We start from the raw sequence: 22,417 nt of genomic DNA on the forward strand, positions 1-22,417 counted from the left end.
GAATATTTAGATGCGGGGAAAGGGGGAGGGGGGGAGAAGGAAGTTTGGAAGGGGGAATAGGTTTCTTTGTGATACAGACAGTGTTTTCAGCCTTTTCATAAACTCAGAAAAGTACATGGTTGTTTTACATATCTCTGGTTGTTTTACAGTATCATTCTGTCAAATGTCTCTTCATTTTCCTAACCCATCTGAATATTACAGAGGGTCCCTGAAATTATAAATGTAATCAAAAGCTTCATTTACATTCTTTTTTAATTAAAATTTGTTTTTATTTTTTTTTCTTGAAAGTAGAATCACAGAGGAAATAGAGATGTCATCATGGAGTATCAGATTGATGGCTTTCTATACATACTTTCTATATATACTTCCTGCAATTCTTGATTGTTTGCAGCAATAAGATTTTTATGGTAAATTTTGTGCCAAGTGTTTAACTCCTAGCTTTGTTATTTAAGGCTATGGTAGGCAAATACAAAATCCTTGAGCATAAATTATGATCTCACTTAGTAAAGTGACAGAACAGGTAGCAAGCTGCATGACTTAAATGAAAATCTTGTTCAAATTATGTGGAACAATAATTTGTCTTTGTCAATATACTGTCTTTTTGGTTTTTTGTTTGTTTGTTTCTGAAAATGAGAAATTTGTAGTTCACAATTCTGTCTTCAATTAAAATTAAGAAGCCATTCTCTAGTCACAAAAAAAAAAAAAAAAAAAAAAAAAAAAAGAAAAAAAAGTATGAATCAAGAATAACCACAGAATGATATCTGTCAGCTTCTACCTAAGACACTAAATCCTAATTATTAAAATGCTATTTCTTCCCATATGTCGGTACTTCTTTGATATGCAATATTAGTTTATCTTAGCTTCTGCAGATGCAAATATAAGTATTTCAAACCACAAATTATGCTCGTGTAAACTAACATTTTGTTCCTGAGTAATCCTTCTCACCTTTTAGCTAAGGATAAGGTCATATGAGAAGGCTGTGCGTGTTAACCAGTTGGATAGTGCCAGAAGACACCACTAATGTTCATCTGACACCAAAGCGGTTTGAAAACAAAAGGCACCAAGAGCTAACATTACAATAGAATCAATAATTTCTTGAATATTTAGTACCCTAAATCACTTCAGAATCAGAAAACTGCCAGTGTTGGTGCATTGAAAGGGGTTAGAAAAAGCATTCAGGAGTGTAGAAAAGCAGAAGTCTCATTTAGTAATTACTTGTTGATACATTGGCATAGCTCTGCTGTGAACCACAATAGGCTGAAAAGTCCTAGTTGGAAAAATGTTACCCCTCCAGCATGAATTAAAGAGAATCAGGTTTCTACAGAATGATCCAGTTCTCAGACCTCAAACACCTCTGAATGCAATCGTCTGTTTCCTTACAGAGCAAGACTACCACATGCAGCTGTTAAATTTAGTGAATAAATTTGGGTGCAAGAAATTGAGACCTGCTCTCTACATGTAAATTTCAAAATGTTTTACTATCTGCATTATCTTTCTCCTGTGCTATTTGTTTAGCCTGTAGAGAATAGAGTTACTCTGAGAAGAATGCATTGTTAAATAAAAGTAATTCTTCATAATTTCAGAGAGAAAACCAGGGAAAATTTAGTGCTTCTACAAAATTGTTATTAAAGTCAAAATAAAGTTCACAACTACAGAAAATCTTACACATTATAAAGTTACAGCCTCTTTCTTTTCTAACAAACAGTACAATCTAAAAGAAGTTCAAGACTTGATTATTTCACCTTGTTCAGCAATTAAAAAGGAATTGTAAAAGAGATATTCTGGCATATGTAACAATTAAACATACATTTTAATATAGTATTTTTGCTCCTGATTTTTTCTTATAATGATGTTGATCAGAGCAATAGTAGGAAGTAAAAATTGTTTTTAAATAGAGGTGACTAACCTTTAGCACAGACAACCTGCAGCTTCTTAAATCACATCAAATCTTTATGCAACTAGAAAATTAATTATAGCACTATATTTTTATGGATGTGAACTCTAGCAGTGGTGCTGTGGTATATAATAAGACAATCTTAAGTCTCTAACATACACACGGGCATCTCTTCCATCACAGATGCTTTATGCCTGCAGAGATAAGTGTGTTGACAACTGTATTCTACTCTAAAAGCTTTGAAATTAGAGCCACCAACAAGCACCTTTAATGGCTCTGGGATAGTTTCATGATCATCCAAGACAACAAAAAGTAAATGCATAATAGCAAAATTACACATCCTTTCCACATTGGAAACTAACTGTTATATATGCACACTATGTTTATTTGTGGGAAAGCACTTCTTTTAAGATCTGCTTCAAGAAGAGAGTCATTATATTTAATTACCACTGGTGTCAATGCCTCCTCCCTGCTTCGGCTTGAAATTGTTATTCTAATATCACCACATTTCCACTGAGACTTGCAGTAACTTCTCCTGGATGCACTGAGTAAGCAGATTATCAAAAGAGGAGAAAGTCTTTCAGTCTGGTGCTTGGAAGTGAAACATTTTGAAGTGAAACACTAGAAATAAAACTGCCAAACACAGATATAATATAGATCACAGTTACAAACATACCAGTGAAGGTCAGAGAGAGAGCAGATCAGGCTCCTCTTTACTTCTTTACATATTGCAGATGTTATGATACATGAAGTCATTTAAAATCAATGACAGTACTGATTCTCTCCCAAGCCCCCAGATCACACACAATTAACTTGTTAAAACCATATATAATATATATTATTGTGAAAGTCTATGAGGATTCAGAGGAGTTTGAAAAAGAATAACCAGATTAGTTATAGCAAAATTTAAGCAAAACAAAAGTCTTCAGAAAAAAATCTAGAAGTCCCTCCTTTACAATATACAGAAATCACTAATTGGTGTATGTTAAACTCTGCCTAAAGGGGTTTGCCTTAAGTGTAATACCTTCTGCATATTGCCTCCTGCAAGGCTTTGTGAACAGTGTTCTGAAACTGATAGCCGTTGCTGCAATCTCTGATCTATATCTAATTCTTGGCTTATTCTACAGGTATTCTTGTAAACTTATTTTTGAGAAAATAGGAAGAAAATAGAGATCTAAGATCTTCAAAGTAATAAATGCAAACCATAGGTCTGTCCTTCCCTCCTCCCTACCCCCCCTTTTTTTCCCCTGCAGTGACTTTGTCAATCTCGTTTTTCCTGTTCTAACGAATCTGCACTCAGTCCTGATATTTACTGCACAGCCCAATTTCAAAATTTCCCATTTTGAAATTAGGAATCATATTTCCAAGAATGTATTTGATTATGTAAAGATATTTCAAACATTGTAATGCAAAGCTTACCTTGCTGTGGGAAAAAATCGTGTATTAGTAGGATATAACAAACACTAGAGGTTTGGTTTATTATTATTATTATTATTGACATTATTATTAACATTATTATCATTAACATTATTATTATTCCATTATTATTATTCCATTTGTAGCACATGAGGCCTGGAGATGAGTTGGAAATTAATGTCTTTTTTTTTTTTCTGTATGTTGAACTCTGTCAGAGTTTCAGTGAAACCCAAAACAAAGTTCTATTCAAATATCAGCTATCTGCATCTATATAATCACATGTGCAATTCCACTTTCAATATTTCATTTCCTTTCTTTAAGAATATCCTTTTTTTTTTTTTTAGTAAAGTCTCTGAGCTTTATTTCTCAACTGTTGTACAATCTCAAGACCTTTTACAGACTCAGCACATCACATATCAATCATACAGCAAAACTACATACTTGGGTGTTTTATCAATGTCTGCATTATTCTTTACTTTCTATGGTATTCTGAAACAATAAAAGTGGATTTCTGTACATGAGACCTGCAAGGTTCATACACTAAGGACTACTTGAGAAGTATATATATATACATACATACATGTATATATATATTATGAAGAAAAGGAAGAATGTGAAACATTCATTTTCTCCAGGACCTCAGGGAACTATTCTTCAACCAAGATAACTAATGTTTTGTTATATGTGAACTGTCACTACGTGATACTGTTTGCCTGTACCCAGCAACATTATACAAGGTGTACTATTTCTTTAACATAGCAAGATATGTAGCCACTGAACCCAAATGTTACAAGCTAAGCACTCAACAGTGATCTTTACTTGTCAGCAGTTTCTTCAATTCCTTTAAATTACTGAACAATCAGTTCAGTACTGAGAAGCTGCAATGAGGTCACCCTGGAGTCTTCTCTTCTTTGAGCTGAACATCTACAGCTCTCTCAGCCTTTCTTCATAGGAGAGGTGTTTCAGCCTTTTGATCATCTTTGTGGCCCTCCTCTGGACCTCATGTTACAGATAAACGTCCTTCTTGTGCTGGTGACCCCAGACCTGGATACTGTACTCCATGTGGAGACTCACAAACTCAGAGTAGAGGGTGACTGTCACTTCCCTCAACCCGCTGCTTGCACCTCTCTGTTTGCAGCCCAGGATGCAGCAAGTGCACACTGCTGGCTCATGTCAGGCTCATGTCGAGCTTTTCATCCACCAGAACACCTAAATTCTTCTCTACAGGGTACCTCTCAATGTGTTCTTCTCCCAGTCTGTACTCATGTCTGGGATTGCCCCAAGCCAGGTGCAGCACTTTACACTTTGTTGAACCTCATAAGGTTCATGTGGGCCCACTTCTCAAGTTTGCCTAGGTGCCTTTGGATGACATCTCTTCTTTCTGCTGTACTAACTTTATCTCTCAACTAGTTGTCTTCTACAAACTTGCAGAAGGTGGATTCAATCCCACTGTCTATGTTACTGATAAAGTTATTAAAAGATGTTACTGGTCCCGGGATAGACCCCTCAGGGACATCACTTGTCACCAACCTCCAACTGGACATAGAGCCATTGAGCACCACCCTCTGGGTGTGACCTCCAAGCCAATGTCTTAGCCACTGAATGGTCCTCCCATCAAATCCACCTCTCTCCAATGTGGAAACCAGGATGTCATGCAGGACCATGTCAAAGTCCAAGTAGATGACATTGGTCTGTCTTCCCTTGTCAACTGATGCAGTCACTCCATCATGGAAGGCCATCAGATTGGTGAGGCACATTTTGCCCTTGGTGAAGCCATGCTGACTGTCTCAGATCACCTCCCGGTCTTGCATGTGCCTTGACATTGCTTCCAGGAGGATCTGTTTCATGATCTTCCCAGGCACAGAGGTGAGGCTCACCGGTCTGTAGTTCCCCATGTCCTCCTTTCTACCCTTTTTAAAAATGGGAGCAAAGTTTCTCTTTTTCCAGTCACTAGGGTATTAACCTGACTGCCAGGACTTTTCAAGTATGATGGAGAGAGGCTTGGCAACTACATCAGCCAATTCCTTCAGGACCTGGGATGCATGTCATCAGGCCCCATAGGCTTGTACCTGTTCAGCTTCATCAGGCGGTCTCAAGCCTGCTCTTCAATTCCAGTGAGTGGGACTTTGCTCCCCAGGCCTTAATCTATGGGTTCAGGGAAACAAAAGACTTGGGAAGCCTGACTGGCAGTGAGGACCAAGGCAAAGAAGTTGTAGGGTACCTCGGTCTTCTCTATGCCTGCTGTTACCAGTTCTTCCTTCTCTACCGTCAGAGGGGGTACACGCTCCTTGGCCTTTCTTTTCTGAGCAATGTACCTATAGAATTCCTTCTTATTATTCTTTGCATCCCTTGCCAAGCTCAGTTCCATCTGTGCCATAGCTTTCCTAATCCTGGACTTTCCTGCACACCTGGACTGCATCCCTGTACTCTTCCCAGGCCATATGTCCCAGCTTCCACTGCCTGTGCCTTTCCTTCTTGTGCCTCAGTTTGACCAGCAGGTCAATGCTCTGCCCTGCCAGTTTCCCACCTTCCCTGCTTGCTTTCTTACATATGTTAGGGGACCCAGTTGTTTTCCCTAGCAGAATGTTTATCCCCAGGCATCTGGAATTCACTCACAAAGAGTCAACATTCATTTAAAGCAGTGCCTCAGTTTGACCAGCAGGTCCTTGCTCACCATCCTGTTTTTCTGCCTTTCCTGCTTGCTTTGTTACACAGGGGGATGGAGAGTTCTTGTGTTCTAATAAAAGTGTCTTTAAAGAGTTGTCAGCTCTGTTCAGCTCCTTTGTCCCTGAGGTCAATGTTCCAGAGGATCTCATCCACTATGTCTTTAAATAGCTTGAAGATCTCACTTTGGAAGTTCAGGGTCCTGACTTTAATCTTTGTAAAGCCCATATTCTTCGAGATCACAAACTCAGCCAGGGTGGGATCATTGCAGTCTAGACTGCCTCCAATCTTGACCTCTTTAATGAGCTCTTCCACACTGGGAGTTCCCGCTGTGTAGTTTTCCCAGCAGGCTTCCAGGTGGTTGAAGTCCCCAACAGGATGAGAGCATGCAAGCATGACACTTCTTGTAGTTGAAGCAAGAATGCCTCATCCACAGGCTCCCCTTGATTGGGTGGCCTGTAGTAGACCCTGACCACAAGGTGTCCTTTATTGTTGTGGTCCTTAACTCTCACACACTAGCTCTCAGCCTGTCTGTGCCTGTTCCTCAGAGGCATCTCTTCACAATCAATCCCTTCCCTAATGTAGAGGGCAACACTCCCTCCCTTTCTTCCCCATCTATCTATTCTGAACAGTTTGTAGCCCTCTATTCCAGTGTTCCAGTTATATGACCCATCCCACCATGTTTCCATGATAGCAACCAGGTCATATTTGTCTAATTGCACCATGGTTTCCAACTCCTCCTGCTTATTTCCCATGCTGTGAGCACTGGTGTGGAAGCATTTCAGCTGGGTTGTTGGTTGTATCAGTTTCCAGAATAACCCTTCCTGATTGTTCTTTGACAGTTCACAAGTATTTCCCCGTTGTTTCTTACAGTGACATGGTTTTCAAGTTTGCATACTTCACTCAGAGGTGTATCTCTCCACTGCATCTAGGTTAAAGCCTTCATTCTAGTTTAAAGCTCTCATTTCAACAGCTCCTTTTTTTTTCCTTTACTTAATTTATTTATTTTTCAGCTTTAATAGCACATGAGTGACAGAAGAGGAAAGAGAAGCTAATCAGGCCACCAGATCTCACAGCTCAATGTACTGAAAGGCATCAAGAAATAGGAACCAACCCTGTTTGTAGGAAAAAATATTATTTTGGAACAGAAAATGCAGATGAAAGATCATGTCAATGAACTTCTAGAACTGAATGAATCCTAAGGTATTCCTGAGCACCAAATGACTTCCTGAAGTTTGAATAATCCCTGAGGAAGAAGACCAGTTCAAAGAATGTTTGGTGCATAAAGAAAGTAATGGAAAGAGAATTAAAATAATTGAAAAAGTTATGTTTTTAATAATGCTGGAGAGGAAACAAGGTCAAATTTGAAATTCACACAGAAAATATCAACCTAAAAAAAAAATACCAAAAATAAATTAATTTCTTTTTGCCATCATCTGCTGCAGGAATAAGAACAAGGTCACCAAGGAGTTTCTTTTGTGTTTTTACATCCATTAAGGATGCTGGAAATCAGATGATGAGAACACAAAATTTTGGGGAACTGCTGTAAAATAGTGGGGGCAAGTGGTTGGAAGTGGAGAATTTGTAAACTCACCATATACTTCAGAATGCCAACATCTTCATTCACGAAAATTTCACATAATGGCTTGCAAAGGTGATTTTTCAGTTTCTGTTCTGAACCCTTTGTATTCCTGACTGTGTACAGTGACATTTTTTTTCTCCCTATTTGAACATTCTCTATCCTGTTTACACATTCACAGCAACTCTCCTATGGAGAAGTAATGACAGATTGACCTTTCTTTATGCATACATAATTCTTTCTTTCTGGCTTATGTGTGGTTAGACCTCTTCCATGCTGCTTTATAGACATGACTTTTAAATTACTTTTTTTTTTTTTTTTTTTTTTCTCAAAATGGTTGAGTTTTCTGATCACTCTTATTACTCTCTTGTGATCACTTGGCACAGTGAAAGACTTTTGAATTGGGTTCTCCAGAGGCATAACCAGAATCCTTAGGTGAGATTTATCTGCTTAAATATCTTTTCAGTACTAGTCTAGATGCCAGTTTCTGTGCATTGACTATAAAGCAATACCCAGACAAATAGGCTTGGTTAAAGCTAAGTTGGGAGGGCAAAGACACACATGTATACATAAACACATTTGCACATAAAGTCTATTTGTAGTAACATAAAATCTACTGAATGCCTGCATGGCTTCTGGACCATGGCATAGCAATCTTCAAAAGACATTGGTTTAGATGACTTGGTAATATCAGAAGGATTATACCTCTATGGAGCTCAGTGTCAAAGTTTTCATCCAGAGAAAGGCACAATTTTGTAAAATAGGTACCTTTTTTTTACAATGTTATTTCTTTCTGTAACTGTTTGCTCAAGGGATGTAGTCTATGTACTGATTTTGCTGTTCTCACTTAAAACCACTGCCATGGTGTTTAACTTTTTACTTCATCTCTCCTAAACTGACAGATAATAGTCATTATTCTTAAAAGTTTCTAGTATTTTCTATTTTATTTTATTTTATTTTATTTTATTTTATTTTATTTTATTTTATTTTATTTTATTGGAAAAAGCTGTAGTATTGTGGGTGTGGTATCATACAAAAGGCAATATTTGAGTTTAAAAGAATAGTTTAATTTCAAAAAATATCAGCTGTAAGCTTGCTTGTATTTATGATTTTTAAATACAAAACACAGAACACAACTCTAAAACAGGCATAAGAATAATAATCCAAGGAAATAATAATCCAAATCTAGAAGTGTCTTCTTGATAGTCCTAGTTATAGTCACTTCAGAACAACTATATCTACAGAGACACAGGCATATGCTGTCTTTTTTGGTATTACAGGTCTGTGTTGGGTCTGTCTGGGATGGAGTCACCTTTCCCTGCAGCAGCCCACACAGTGCTGTGCTCTGCACTCGTAGCTGGAACAGGACTGATATCTCTCCAGTGTTGTGTCTGTTGCTGCATAGTGCTGGCATAGCATCAGGACTCTTTCCAAGCCCCCAGGAGCCAGCAGGCTGGGGGTGGGCAAGTGATGGGGAGGGGACGTCACCAGGACAGCTGACCTAAAACAATCCAAGGGATATTCCTTAACACCTGATGTCACACTCAGCAATAAAAAAGGGGGCTCTCATGGGGGAGGGGGGTGTTCCTCCTGAACAACCACTACGCGTTTTGAGGCTCTGCTTCCCAGGACGTGGCCGAAATCGCTCATTGATGGGAAGTACAGATATATATATTTTTTTCCTTCTCTCTGTTCTTCCATACGGACTTACTGTTTCTTTTGTTTCTTTTTCTCCCCATTCCATTTCCCTTTAATTAAACCATTCTCATCTCAAATCTCGAGATCTCTGTGTTGTATTTTCTCCCCCTTCCTCTTTGAGGAGAGGGGGAGTGAGAGAGCAGTTGTGGTGGAACTCGGCTGCCCACCTGAGTAAAACGAGGTCCTTTCAGCAGGATGCTAATCTATTCTTCCTTTGCTCTGTCTGCCCTGTGCAGAGGTCTTTGACATCCTGTAGCTTTTAAGGTGTCACTCAACATCTTTGGATTTGTAGCAACAAATTTCATTTTCTCTTTTAATTTTCTAACACTTGTAGTACTGGCAACCAATCTAGAGGGAAATAAATAGATAATGATTTATGTCCTGAAGGTGGATTGGAAAACAAATGCAGGTGACTACTCTATCTACTTATCTGTTATAAAAACATATCCCTCTCCTCTCCTCTCCTCTCCTCTCCTCTCCTCTCCTCTCCTCTCCTCTCCTCTCCTCTCCTCTCCTCTCCTCTCCTCTCCTCTCCTCTCCTCTCCTCTCCTCTCCTCTCCTCTCCTCTCCTCTCCTCTCCTCTCCTCTCCTCTCCTCTCCTCTCCTCTCCTCTCCTCTCCTCTCCTCTCCTCCTTCATTTTCCCGGAAGCAGGGATTCTATATTCTGTACTGCACACAGAAAAAATAATATTAATAGTCTAAATGTATTCACTGTGTGCAGGTAGCTACCCTAGGACATAGACAGAATGTGAGATGGTATAATGTTGAAATTCGTTTGCTAACATAGCAGTTCAGTTTCACTCCAAACCCTGATTTTTCTCTATAGTTAAAGGAGAATCTAGAAAAATATGTTTGGTGTTTAAGTTTGCAATATAGTTTTCTATGTTTAATGCTTCTTTCTGTATACCCGGAGAGCTCAGGGTAGAACTCAGTGCCTGAACAGACAGCAGGAAGCTTTGCTATTTGTGGATGTCACTTGACTTAGAAGTTAATATTTCTAAGGCAATACTTCTAAGTTAATACTTCTAGGGCAAGGAACTTCCTGGTGACTTAAGCTTGTCCAGGATAAGTGTGTAACTTCAGGATTGCTGAAGACACCTTACTAGATCACTTTCCTCAGTCTGGAAAGTAATTTTTACCTATATTTCATTTTCAGTGTGAAAGTATTGCACTTGTTTAATAATTCTCTTCCTATTTCATTTTAACATCACAATTAATGTCCTGTATACTGGAAGTAATATCTATGGCCATGTCATACACTGTTTCAAACTGAAGTTTATAATATATTTCCATGGATGGAGTCCATTAAACCAGTTATACATCAGTGTATCTGTTTTAAATTGACTGTATCTTAACTGATTTGCATCAGTAAATGATCTATCATGTTGAATTTATTCAAAGTTTGGAGAGATATAATTAACTGGTAACTGGAACATCATAATTGTGATTTGTGTCATATATAGAGTATCAATATACTTAATGCCAATTAAAAGTAAATATAATCCCAGATTTTTCTTGTAAATACATGAGATGATGATTTTGTTTGTTTGTTTGTTTTAAGAAAGCAAAGTATTTATCACTGCTTTTGTAATGTTAGCTAGTTGTCATTCTTATATATCTGCTGAAAAAAAAAAAAAAAAAAACAAAAAAACAAAACAACAGTTTCTTTTCATAGATTAAGCAAGGTGAATCAGATTGCATATGACACCACTCTGGTGTGACGAATGGGTTTGTAAAGTGTTACTTTCATCGTATAATAGTAATTTGTCTATTCAGTGGCTGTAACAAGCATATTACATTCTTGTTTAATGGTTATAATTCATCACTTCAATGCAAAAATATGTGCAGATACTTTATTTCTCAGGAGGGGAAAAAAGTATGTCAACATTAATGTTATATTTGTTTTCTAAAAGCGGTACTAGTAATTAATTCTTGTGCCTACCCATAAGTAGGAGCAGGCTGTAACTGTGGGACTATGTTTTTAATAGTCAAAAATTATACTGGAGAATGAACCATGCTGAATGATTACCCCGTGTTCATTTGAACAAGCGTGCAATCATGCAGCATGCAATCATGAAGCATTAACAGTGTGTAGAGTTGCCATTTATTTTTAAATCTATTTGAGACAAAAGTCATAAATATTTTATCTAAATTTGTTGAGATGGGTACAGATAATATCTTAATATCTTACTAAATATAATTTATTAAATATCTTCTTTTTTTTGTGTAACTCTTTAGACAGTATTGCTTGTTCGTGTCAAAAATCCCTAGCTTCAGTAGACCTTTTAAAAATACAATAGTGTAACCAAAGAGAAAAAGTATTCTCATATTGTGTGAAATATCTACCATAGAAAGTCTTAACATCAACATAGATTGAATGGGTAATTAAATGTTGCACAATTCTTAAGAGCATTTCTTCAAGACTAGAAATTAGAGGTAGGCTTAGTATATCTTCAGATACAATTTATGCTTTTAATCTTTAAGGAAGAAATCTGCCTTAGATTTTCCTCATTTTGTGTAACAATATCCAACTACATAAAAATACTTTATTAGATAACAAATGAATAAAACTACTGTGTTTTTTTTTTTCTTTTTAAATCTTTTACACAGGTCTGATTTTTTTCATAGATCTGAAATGATTACTTCTTCAAAGTTGAATTTTTATGGTAATAAGATTTGGTTTTATATGTAAGGAAAATGATTTTTTTGTTGTTGTTCTTATTGTTTTTGTTTTTGTTCCTTTAAAGGAGTAAGTATTTTAACCTGAATATTCTGTCCCCAGTATTGACTCCTGGTTCCCACAAAGCAAGCTAAAGAACCTTATTAACTTCCTTTTAGCTGTTTAGTAAAGCTAAATATAATACTATTATAAAATAATATATAAAATAAGTTTATTCTGAAAATAAATATGAGTTTAGCTTCATGAGCAGGTAGTCATGATCCAGAGATACAATTGATCTTTCGGAGGGCTTCCAGTATTGCATCAAAATGATGCGTGATGCAGAATTTTGATGATATATACACACTCTCCCTGTTCAAATCCTTTCAGAACTTTAGGGTGAATTATCATTGCACTGTTAGGCTTTACAAAAGAGTAAATATTGTTTGTTCATGACATTTTAGCCTTATGCCAAATCATGTATTGTCCGTCTTCCTACTGTTGACATAATGCAAACAATATAGAAATTCTTATATAAATTCTGGTTATTTCAACAGAGAAACAATGTGGATCAAAGTTGTATGTATGATATATGCTATTTGATAGGATTGTTAGGATTAATAGTTGTGGTTAGGTTGTAGGATTAATAGTCATGAAACTAATATGAAACAACCTCTGCTCTGTGAAATCAATACAATGATTCCAAATCTATTATGAGCTAATGTTTCTGCAGAATTAAAGTTTTATATGAAATAATCAGTGTCACAGTCAATATAACTATGCATCACAACTAATCTGATGTTGGCAATGGCCTTATACAAAACTGCTAAGTAAACTGAATATGCAATATATAACACTGTTGTATATGTTTCTTCATTCCTTCATGTTTCCGGGAAAAATAAAAATAAAAACCTATTCCAGTTTTCATATGGTCAACAAAGACAGGAAAATATTTTTAAGTAGTTTCTAATAGTTTATGTCAGCTCTACATTAAAAAATAATAATATATATATATTCACTTTTACAAAGTGCTGAAATGTGCATGTAAAGCAGTTGTACAGCACATTTGTTGTGATCTAGGCATCAGCAGATTCCTATCACAACTAAATAGTAATTATTTTTTTTTCTTCCAGAGACTTTCTCTACTATTATAAATTTTTGACTCATTTTATAATTTAGAAATGTTAGTTTTATGATTAAAAAAAATAAGAATTCTGATCAAATTGAAGCCGACTGATTGAAAAAAAAAAACAAACAACTGTCATTGCAACCCTATCAAAATAACTAATTTGTCAGAAACCCCACTGAATTTAATTTATTTTATTATTATTATTATTATTACTTGTAATATAGGCTAAAGAAGTTACTATTGGATCTGAAATTCTGTTTTTTGATGATGGAAATAACATTAAAATTATCAGATCAAAAACGATTACAATTACAATTGAGAGTGAGTAAGCACATATAACTTCCTAGTACTGAAAAATCAAAATTAAAGACAAACCAGACAAAAGGAAAACAAAAGAAAAACAGACAAACATAAACAAACAAACAAAAACAAAGGTTTTATTTTGGAAAAAAATACTGGAAACAAATGTGTGAAGCAAGATAGATAGTATTTGCTGGTTAACAGAAGTGGTTGCCAGATTTAAATGAACAGAAATCCATCAATATTCACAATTTCTTGTTGGCCAACTATATATATTAAATATATATATATATATTATATTTATATATATATATAAATATATATATAATATATATAATTAAAGACACCACTAGAAGTACTATTTCACATGTTTTCTTGAAGCAGGTAATCAAGGTAATCAAGTCCTCAAGCCAACCATGGTCTGGATGACAACAGTTTAAAAATATCTGATTTATATTGAAATACTTCTGGGAATTAAATAGGGGAATATGGTTTTTTATGCCATAAGTATTAAGTAAGGTTCTCTTATAATAACAAAACTGGGATTTTACACAACGCTTGTTATGATGTTTCTTTCAAAGAAGTGGGATTTGTATTTGGGAAATAAAAATACTTTTCTTTATTCTTGTCTGTGCATCTGATTTCTCTCAAATTCTTAATTCATGAGGCCTACAAATACACTTTATTTCAAATAGCTCTGCAGAATTATGTAGGGAAGTAGCCCCGGTAGGCAAGGTCTTGTCAGCAGCCATTCTGAAACTCCTTACAGGCATCACAAAGCATAACAAAATATGAAAAATAGAAAACGAAAGGAAGAACAAATTTTAAAGCTGAAAGTATCTTACAGTTTTCTATAGTAAAAAATAATTTTTATGCTTCTGAAAAATCAGAGTGTATAACTTTTCTAGGTTATTAATACAGTAAGATAACATCACTGATACTTATATTTACGATTAAACAGAAAGAATGAGTGGACATGCACACACAGAAGACATGTATTTAGTTCTTAGATGTGCAATAGCATTAATCCTCAGGCAAGGAAAAAGACATCTATGACATATACAGGTCAATCCACATGAATGCCAACATTTTTACATCATAACTATACAGCGGTTCACTTTTACATGGGACTATTGCCAATTAATTATTTTACATGCAGTATAGCCTTTGGAAATGCTTACAGCTGTTTTACCACAATATACTGTCTCTAACTTTAATTGTAATAAGGTCAAATGCAGAGATTTCAAAAAAAGTTACACAAAGGTCCAAAAAATTAATAGCTTCTCTAAATTCTCTTTCTAGTCAAGAAAAATCATACATCTCAGAATTGCTTGAGATCTGAAGGGAATCTCCTCAGTCACTTATTCTCAATTTGAAAGGTCATGCAATACAGAAAAATTAGTTGTCTGACACATTTTTTTTTTTTTTTTTTTTACCTGAGACAGCAAATGGTTATCTTAAGAGCAAATTGTGTCATTGAAAGGAATAAGAAAGGTGTATAGCAGAGTCACAAAATCAGAAAAGATGTTCTGTTTAAACCTTCTGAGTTTAAATCACCTAATAAAAATGACTAGGAATTTGATAAGTATGATTATCCGCAGCTTTATTATTTCTACACATGATATACCAATTATGTTTCCACAGGTTATCAGGTATCTATACATAGAAGTAATGAGAAGGACTTTCTCCGCTACCTTCTTTCTTCTTGTTTTGGGACTTACCAACCTATAAGGAAAGGACGGTGGCTGATTTCCTGTTTTCTCTGTTCAGTGCCAATGAAGATGGGACTGTCTAATGGGATCCAAAAGAACCAGCATGTTAAAAAATAATGGTTTAGAAACAGCCAGTGGGCTAGATAGTTGCTAAGGGCAAGTACTATAATCTCACCCCTCTTAATTTCCTCTATATGTGGCTAAACTTTGTGGAAGTTTGTTTTTATTTACTTGAGATACAGTCTGCAATCCCTCTTATTTTGTGGACATTATTTTAAAGATTGGATAATTTTGCTGTGAAAGATAGAGAGGTGTTATGCTGCCATTCCCACCTGAGAAACTGGAGACACCAGGTTCCTGTTTAGTGGTAGTAAATTGAAATTCATTAACATTTAACAAAGTCAAGTGCAAGGTCCTGCACCTGAGTCAGAACAATCCCAAACATGAATACAGTCTAGGAAATGAGTGTATTGACAGCAGCCCTGTAGCTGGACTCAGACTTGGAAGGACTTGTTGCTACTGGTGGATGAAAAACAGAAAATGCATAGACACAATGTGTCTGAGCTTGCAGCTCAGAAAAGCAATCGTGTCCTGGTATGCATCAAAAGAAGTGCAGCTAGAAGGTTGAGGGAGGTGATTCTCCCCATCTACTCCCAGCCTGCTCTGAACTTGTATGGGATCTGCTACTCCAAATGGATGCATATAAATCTATGGGACCAACATTTGATAATGCTTATATTTAATAACTCAGCACTTGAAGATGTGGCATGGAGTTAAGGAGTTTCTTTCGAATATGAAGAAGCCAATGAATAACGCTGATGGTGGTAATATACAGTGGTGAAATATTGCCTGTGGAATCTAAGAAACCTTAATAAACACATGTAAAGAAATTAAATACTTGGCAGTTTGAAAGGTTGGAAGTTGTTCAGGGAGATCCGTTCTGAAAATAAGGTGAGGCTTTTTTTGGTGTGTTTCTTCTTTGCTTCAGACAAGAATGATAACATGGAACTATTTTCCTACTAATGCAAAAATAAAATAAAATAATAAAATAAAATAAAATAAAATAAAATAAAATAAAATAAAATAAAATAAAATAAAATAAAATAAAATAAAATAAAATAAAATAAAATAAAATAAAATAAAATAAAATAAAATAAAATAAAATAAAATAAAATATTTTTCTGTTTGTTTGTTTGTTTGTATCTAGGTTGTGTCTAATCTATATAGCTACTTCTCCATGTGAATGTGTGGACAAATTTATGTTAGATGGGCTTCTTTACATCCGATATGGGTTCATGGCTAGTGTTCTAACAGAACAAATGGAAACCTTTCCAACGATAAAATATTAATTAGAATCTCTGTCTAAGAGCAATGACAAGATAGGAGTACAGAACAATGGAAATATGAATGCATTTTCTACAATAAATTCTTGTTAAATTTAACAGACTTGAAATAGATGGACAATTATCTTTCTAGAGGCTCTTTCCAACCTATCAGTTCTACTTCAGTGTGTATGATATAGGCATATGTATTTGAGAGAGCAGCATCTGCCTGAGAACAAGCTGCTGGGTGAGCATGGTATTTTTATTCTTGTGGTATGTTTTCTTCTGTTTGAGTGGAATGAGAATGTGTGATGCTTTTGAAAATTTTTTGTTTGCATTTAGGAAAAATAGTCTCTTAGACTCCTTAATACCTTTTATCTGACTTTTCAAAACACTAGGAATAAGAAGACTTATTTCCTTAAACCTGTTTCAACAACAACAACAACAACAATAATAATAAATATTTTTTCTTTCCTTATACATGCATATATATTTATATGTGGACTCTGTTACTCCAAACTCAAAAAACACCACACAGTTTACGCAAATAGCTTTGAAATAGCTCCTGTAAAATACAAGAAAAGCAATTACAAACCAGAATGAATATGAAAAAGTATGTTCAAAAATGTTGTATTTTTGAGGAAGTTTATCCCTCATGTAAATGTTATATAGCATTTTGATAATGTTTGTATAATTTCAAATTCACTTCAAGAGAATATTTTTGCAAGGGTGATTTTCTTTATTTTGCACTTTTCTGCATTAATAGACATTACATTTATGTACAGCCACTTCTAATTTATAAGAGAAAGTTTTAAATCCCTCAGGCAGAGAATTTCATGTACTAGATGAATATACTAAGCACAAGACTATTGTTAATGGGAGCAGGTTAAGGAAGCTCTGGCTGACAAAAAAAAAAAAAAAAAAAAAAAAAAAAAAGTTGTTTTACCTTCCCATATGTGTTTTTTCTGCTATTATGAAATGGCTCCTGTATGTTTCTCATGAAAACCGATATTCTATTCTGTATCAGTAACACATAAGTGAGAAAATGCAAGTAAAAAATTTCAACAAAACCTGAGAAAATGCAATGTATACTTTTAAATCAGAATATAGAGTACATTAATATTACTTGCAAGTAAAGAATATATAATTAACCAATTCCTTTTATTATTTTATTTTGTTTTTGTTTTTGTTTTTGTTTTTGTTTTTGTTTTTGTTTTTGTTTTTAATTTTAACAACTAGATAAATCCAAATGCTGGTTCAGACTTTTTATCCCTGAGTTCTTCTGAAAAGGACTTTATCTCACTGAATTGGCAAATAATAATAACAATAATAATAATTTTAAAAGCTTGACAAGATAAACTCAATTTAATTAAGAGATAAGCTTTATCAAAGAAATGTAAATGGCTGAGGTTGGAAGGGACCTTAAAGATCATCTAACCCTCTGTAATATGCAGGGATTCCACCAACTAGATAAGGTTGGCCAAGGTCCAATCCAACCTGGCCTTGAACGCCTCCAAGAATGGGGCACTCACAATTTCTCTGAGCAACCTGTTCCAGTGCCTCAATACACTTACAGTGAAGAAGTTCCTCCTAATGTCTAGTATAGATCTATCCTCTTTCAGTTTAAGATTATTCACCCTTGTCCTATCATTGTCTACCCAAGTAAAGAATCCTTTTCTATCCTTTTTATAAGACCCCATTAAGTATCAAAAAGCTATGGAGAGGTTCCCCAGAGCCTTCTCTTCTCCAGGCTGAACATCCCCAGCTCTCTCAACCTTTCTTCATAGGAAATTTGAAACTTTTTCTTTCTCCAGCCCTATAATAATCTTTGTGGTAATCCTCTGGACTTGCTCTAACAGGTCCACATCTTTCTTTTTCTGGGGACCCCAAACCTGGTCACACTACTCCAGGTGGGGCCTCACATGGGCAGAGTATATGGGGACAATCACCTGCCTTGACATTCTGGTCACACTTACTTTGATGCAACTAAGGATGGAGTTCACCTTCTGGGCTGCATGTGTTCACTGCTGTCTGATGTTTAGCATTTTGTCTACCAGTACCCCTAAGCCTTTCTCCACATGGCTGCTCTCAAAGAGTTCTTCCAGTCTGTGCTCATGTATGGGATTGCCCCAACCCAGGTGCAGCACCTTGCACTTGTACTTGTTGAACCTCATTAGGTTCACATGGACCCACTGCCCCAGCCTATCCAGGTCCCTTTGGATGGCATCCCTTCCTTCTGTTGTATAAACCACACCACTCAGCTTATTGTCATCTGCAAACTTGCTGAGGAGGTCCCAGTAGACTGGCGGCTAACAAATGTGACGCCCATCTACAAAAAGGGCCGGAGGGCAGACCCGGAAACTACAGGCCTGTCAGTTTGACCTCAGTACCAGGGAAGCTCATGGAGCAGATCCTCCTGAGAGTCATCACGCAGCACTTGCAGGGCAAGCAGGCAATCAGGCAGGTCCTGCTTGACGAACCTGATCTCCTTCTATGACAAAGTGACGCGCTGGGTGGATGAGGGAAAGGCTGTGGATGTGGTCTACCTTGACTTCAGCAAGGCTTTTGACACCGTCTCACACAGCATTCTCCTGAAGAAACTGGCTGCTCTTGGCTTGGACTGGCGCACACTTCGTTGGGTTAAAAACTGGCTGGATAGCCGGGCCCAAAGAGTCGTGGTGAATGGAGTCAAGTCCAGTTGGAGGCCAGTCACTAGTGGCGTTCCCCAGGGCTCGGTGCTGGGGCCGGTCCTCTTTAATATCTTCATTGATGATCTGGACGAGGGCATCGAGTGCACCCTCAGTAAGTTCACAGATGACACCAAGTTAGGTGCGTGTGTCGATCTGCTTGAGGGTAGGAAGGCTCTGAAGGAGGATCTGGATAGGCTGCACCGATGGGCTGAGGTCAACTGCATGAAGTTCAACAAGGCCAAGTTCCGGGTCCTGCACCTGGGGTGCAATAACCCCAAGCAGAGCTACAGGCTGGGAGAGGAATGGTTGGAAAGCTGCGAGGCAGAGAAGGACCTGGGAGTGATGGTGGATAGTCGGCTGAATATGAGCCAGCAGTGTGCTCAGATGGCCAAGAAGGCCAACAGCATCCTGGCTTGTATCAGAAACAGTGTGACCAGCAGGGCTAGGGAGGTGATCGTCCCCCTGTACTCGGCTCTGGTGAGGCCGCACCTCGAGTACTGTGTTCAGTTTTGGGCCCCTCGCTACAAGAAGGACATCGAGGTGCTTGACCAGGTGCAGAGAAGGGTGATGAAGCTGGTGAGGGGCCTGGAGAACAAGTCCTACGAGGAGCGGCTGAGGGAGCTGGGCTTGTTCAGCCTGGAGGAGGCTCAGGGGCGACCTTATCGCTCTCTATAGGTACCTCAAGGGAGGCTGTAGCAAGGTGGGGGTTGGTCTGTTCTCCCACGTGCCTGGTGACAGGACGAGGGGGAATGGGCTTAAGTTGAGCCAGGGGAGTTTTAGGTTAGATGTTAGGAAGAACTTCTTTACTGAAAGGGTTGTGAGGCATTGGAACAGGCTGCTCAGGGAAGTGGTGGAGTCACCATCCTTGGAAGTCTTCAAAAGACGTTTAGATGTAGAGCTTAGGGATATGGTTTAGTGGGGACTGCTAGCATTAGGTCAGAGGTTGGACTCGATGATCTTGAGGTCTCTTCCAAGTACCAGTCCCAAGACAGATCTTTTATATTAAATGGTGGTGGTGATGTTTTTTTGTTTTGTTTTGTTTTTTGTTTTTTTTTTTTTTATTATTATTATTATTTTTATTTTTTTTTCAGTTATTGTTTGTGAAACCTATAAGTTTTGTATCACTGCTTTAGAAGACTGTATAGAAATTCAAGTGAGAATTGATTTGCTTCTGGAGAGTAGAAGCCTGTAAGATATTTTGAAACAAGATATGGAGAGAAGAAGATAGAGAAGGAAATACTTGAAGAGAGTTTAGGATTATTTTATGTGTTGCTTGATGTGGTTAATATTCACAAACTTTCTTCTTTTGTTAGATTTGAGAAATGTTTCTTTTCAATAACTTTTATTTATTTATTGAATTTAAAATGTGAAAGTAGACCTTCAGTACAAGAAAATGGAAAAATAAGATTTTTTTTCCAGGTTTTGGGGAGTAAGGTACCTACACTAAAGCCAAAATGAAGTGCTCTAACTGTTGTGGTGCATGGTATAAAAGTGGTGTTACTCCATTCTCTTTCTAGACTATTGAGAAAATTATATTAGTGGCAAATTCCCACCAGGTTGGGTCCACAAGTGAAGAGAGGAGAAGAATGTTTAATTTTCAGATCTTTGTCAGGTGATTTCTTTGAATGAAAACAGAAATATTTGACTTTGTCAGTGAAAAATATAATTTTTGTATTTAATATTCTCTATATAATAAATAATATAATAAAATATAATATTATATATAGAAAATAAAATGAAATATAATACTCTTTATGTTATGAACCTATATCAGGAGGTAAACGGTAGTTAAAATATGTTTGTGGACCAGGAAAAGAGTTAAAGAACCTAATAGTTGTCTGAAGTATAAATATGTTTTGGAAAAATAACATGATCATTAACAATACAGAAAGGGGATACAGGGAGTCTGCATGTGAGAATCTGTGTCTGCAAGCAGTTTTACTTTTTTATTTCACATTTCTAAGGAATGTAAGTGATCAACTGCAAGATCTCCATACCTTACAAAAATACAATTCAATAAACATTTGGCAAATAACAAGGGCTGAATTCTAATCAATTTTTTCATCAACATTTAGTTTTCATTAATACAACCAGGCAAGATTAAACTGTACTTCTTGGCAGATCAGTGATTGCTATAATTCTGCTTACTCTTAATGTTATATCTGTATGCTTTTAAGCATACCATAATTTGTTCCAAGTTCAATAACTGAAGAAAAATGCCCTTCATCCACATTTAAATACTTAATATGTAGTGTTCAAATCTTCAGACCCTGATGGTTTTACAAGGAGCCCCACATTTGTGTTCAGGCAAATTCTTGGTTTTGAAAGGTGTTTTTTTGTTGTTGTTGTTGTTGTCGTTGCTTTTTCTTAATTCCTTTGGTATTTCTGTAGTAGTAATTATAATTATTTAATATTATAATTATTTAGTATTTCTGTAGTCAAGAATTACAGAATCTGGGTCAAGAGTCTTTAAAGACACTTTAAGGAAATGTAAAGTCCTTTGACAGTACTGAAATTCTTAATTTAATCGTCAAAATTCATACTAGACTTTGTAACCCAAGTCATGTTATGATTGGAGTACAGATTCTTCCCAAGTAAAATTTAACAGCAAGTCCTGAAACTATATTCATTTAAAACTGACTGTGAAGTCAGCTGGGGAAGTAGTTTAATCATGGTAGTGTGATGGTTTTAGTCAACCGGACAGTTGAACTCCACCACAACTGCTCTCTCACTCCCCCTTCTCAAAGATAAAGGGGGAGAAAATAAGATGACAAATGGCTCAAGGGTTGAGATAAGGACAGAGAGATCACTCAGCAATTATTGTATTGGGCTAAACAGACTCAGCAAAGGGTTATTAACATAAGTTAACCTTTTGATAATAACGTTGAGCAGTGAAAAACTCAGAACAAATCAAAAGCACTTTCCCTTCATCCACCCTCTTCTATGCCCTCCCCCTGAGAAGCACAGAACAGGGAATGTGAGGTGCATTCAGTCCCTAACACTTTGTCTCCACTGCTCATTCATGGTTACTCTCTGCCCTTGCTCCAAGCATGGGGTTTCTCCCACAGGATGTCGTCTTTTCTGAACTGCATGGGATTCCCACAGGCAGCAGGTCTTCAAGAACTGCTCCAATATGGGTCCGTACCACAGGGTCCATCTGTCAGGAGAAAATTGCTCCAACATGGGTCCTTCACGGGTGGTAGCTCCCCACGGGTCACTGTCTCTTGCAGGGGCTTTCCACAGGCAGCAGCCTCCTTCAGGCCACATCCACCTGCTCCACCAGGGGCTTCTCCATGGGTTGCAGTGTGGAGATCTGCTCTGCAGTGGGACCCAAGTGCGGCTGGGGAACAGCCT

The sequence above is a fragment of the Aythya marila genome (genome assembly GCF_965140915.1).
Source record: "Aythya marila genome assembly, chromosome: 1".
NCBI lineage: Eukaryota > Metazoa > Chordata > Aves > Anseriformes > Anatidae > Aythya > Aythya marila.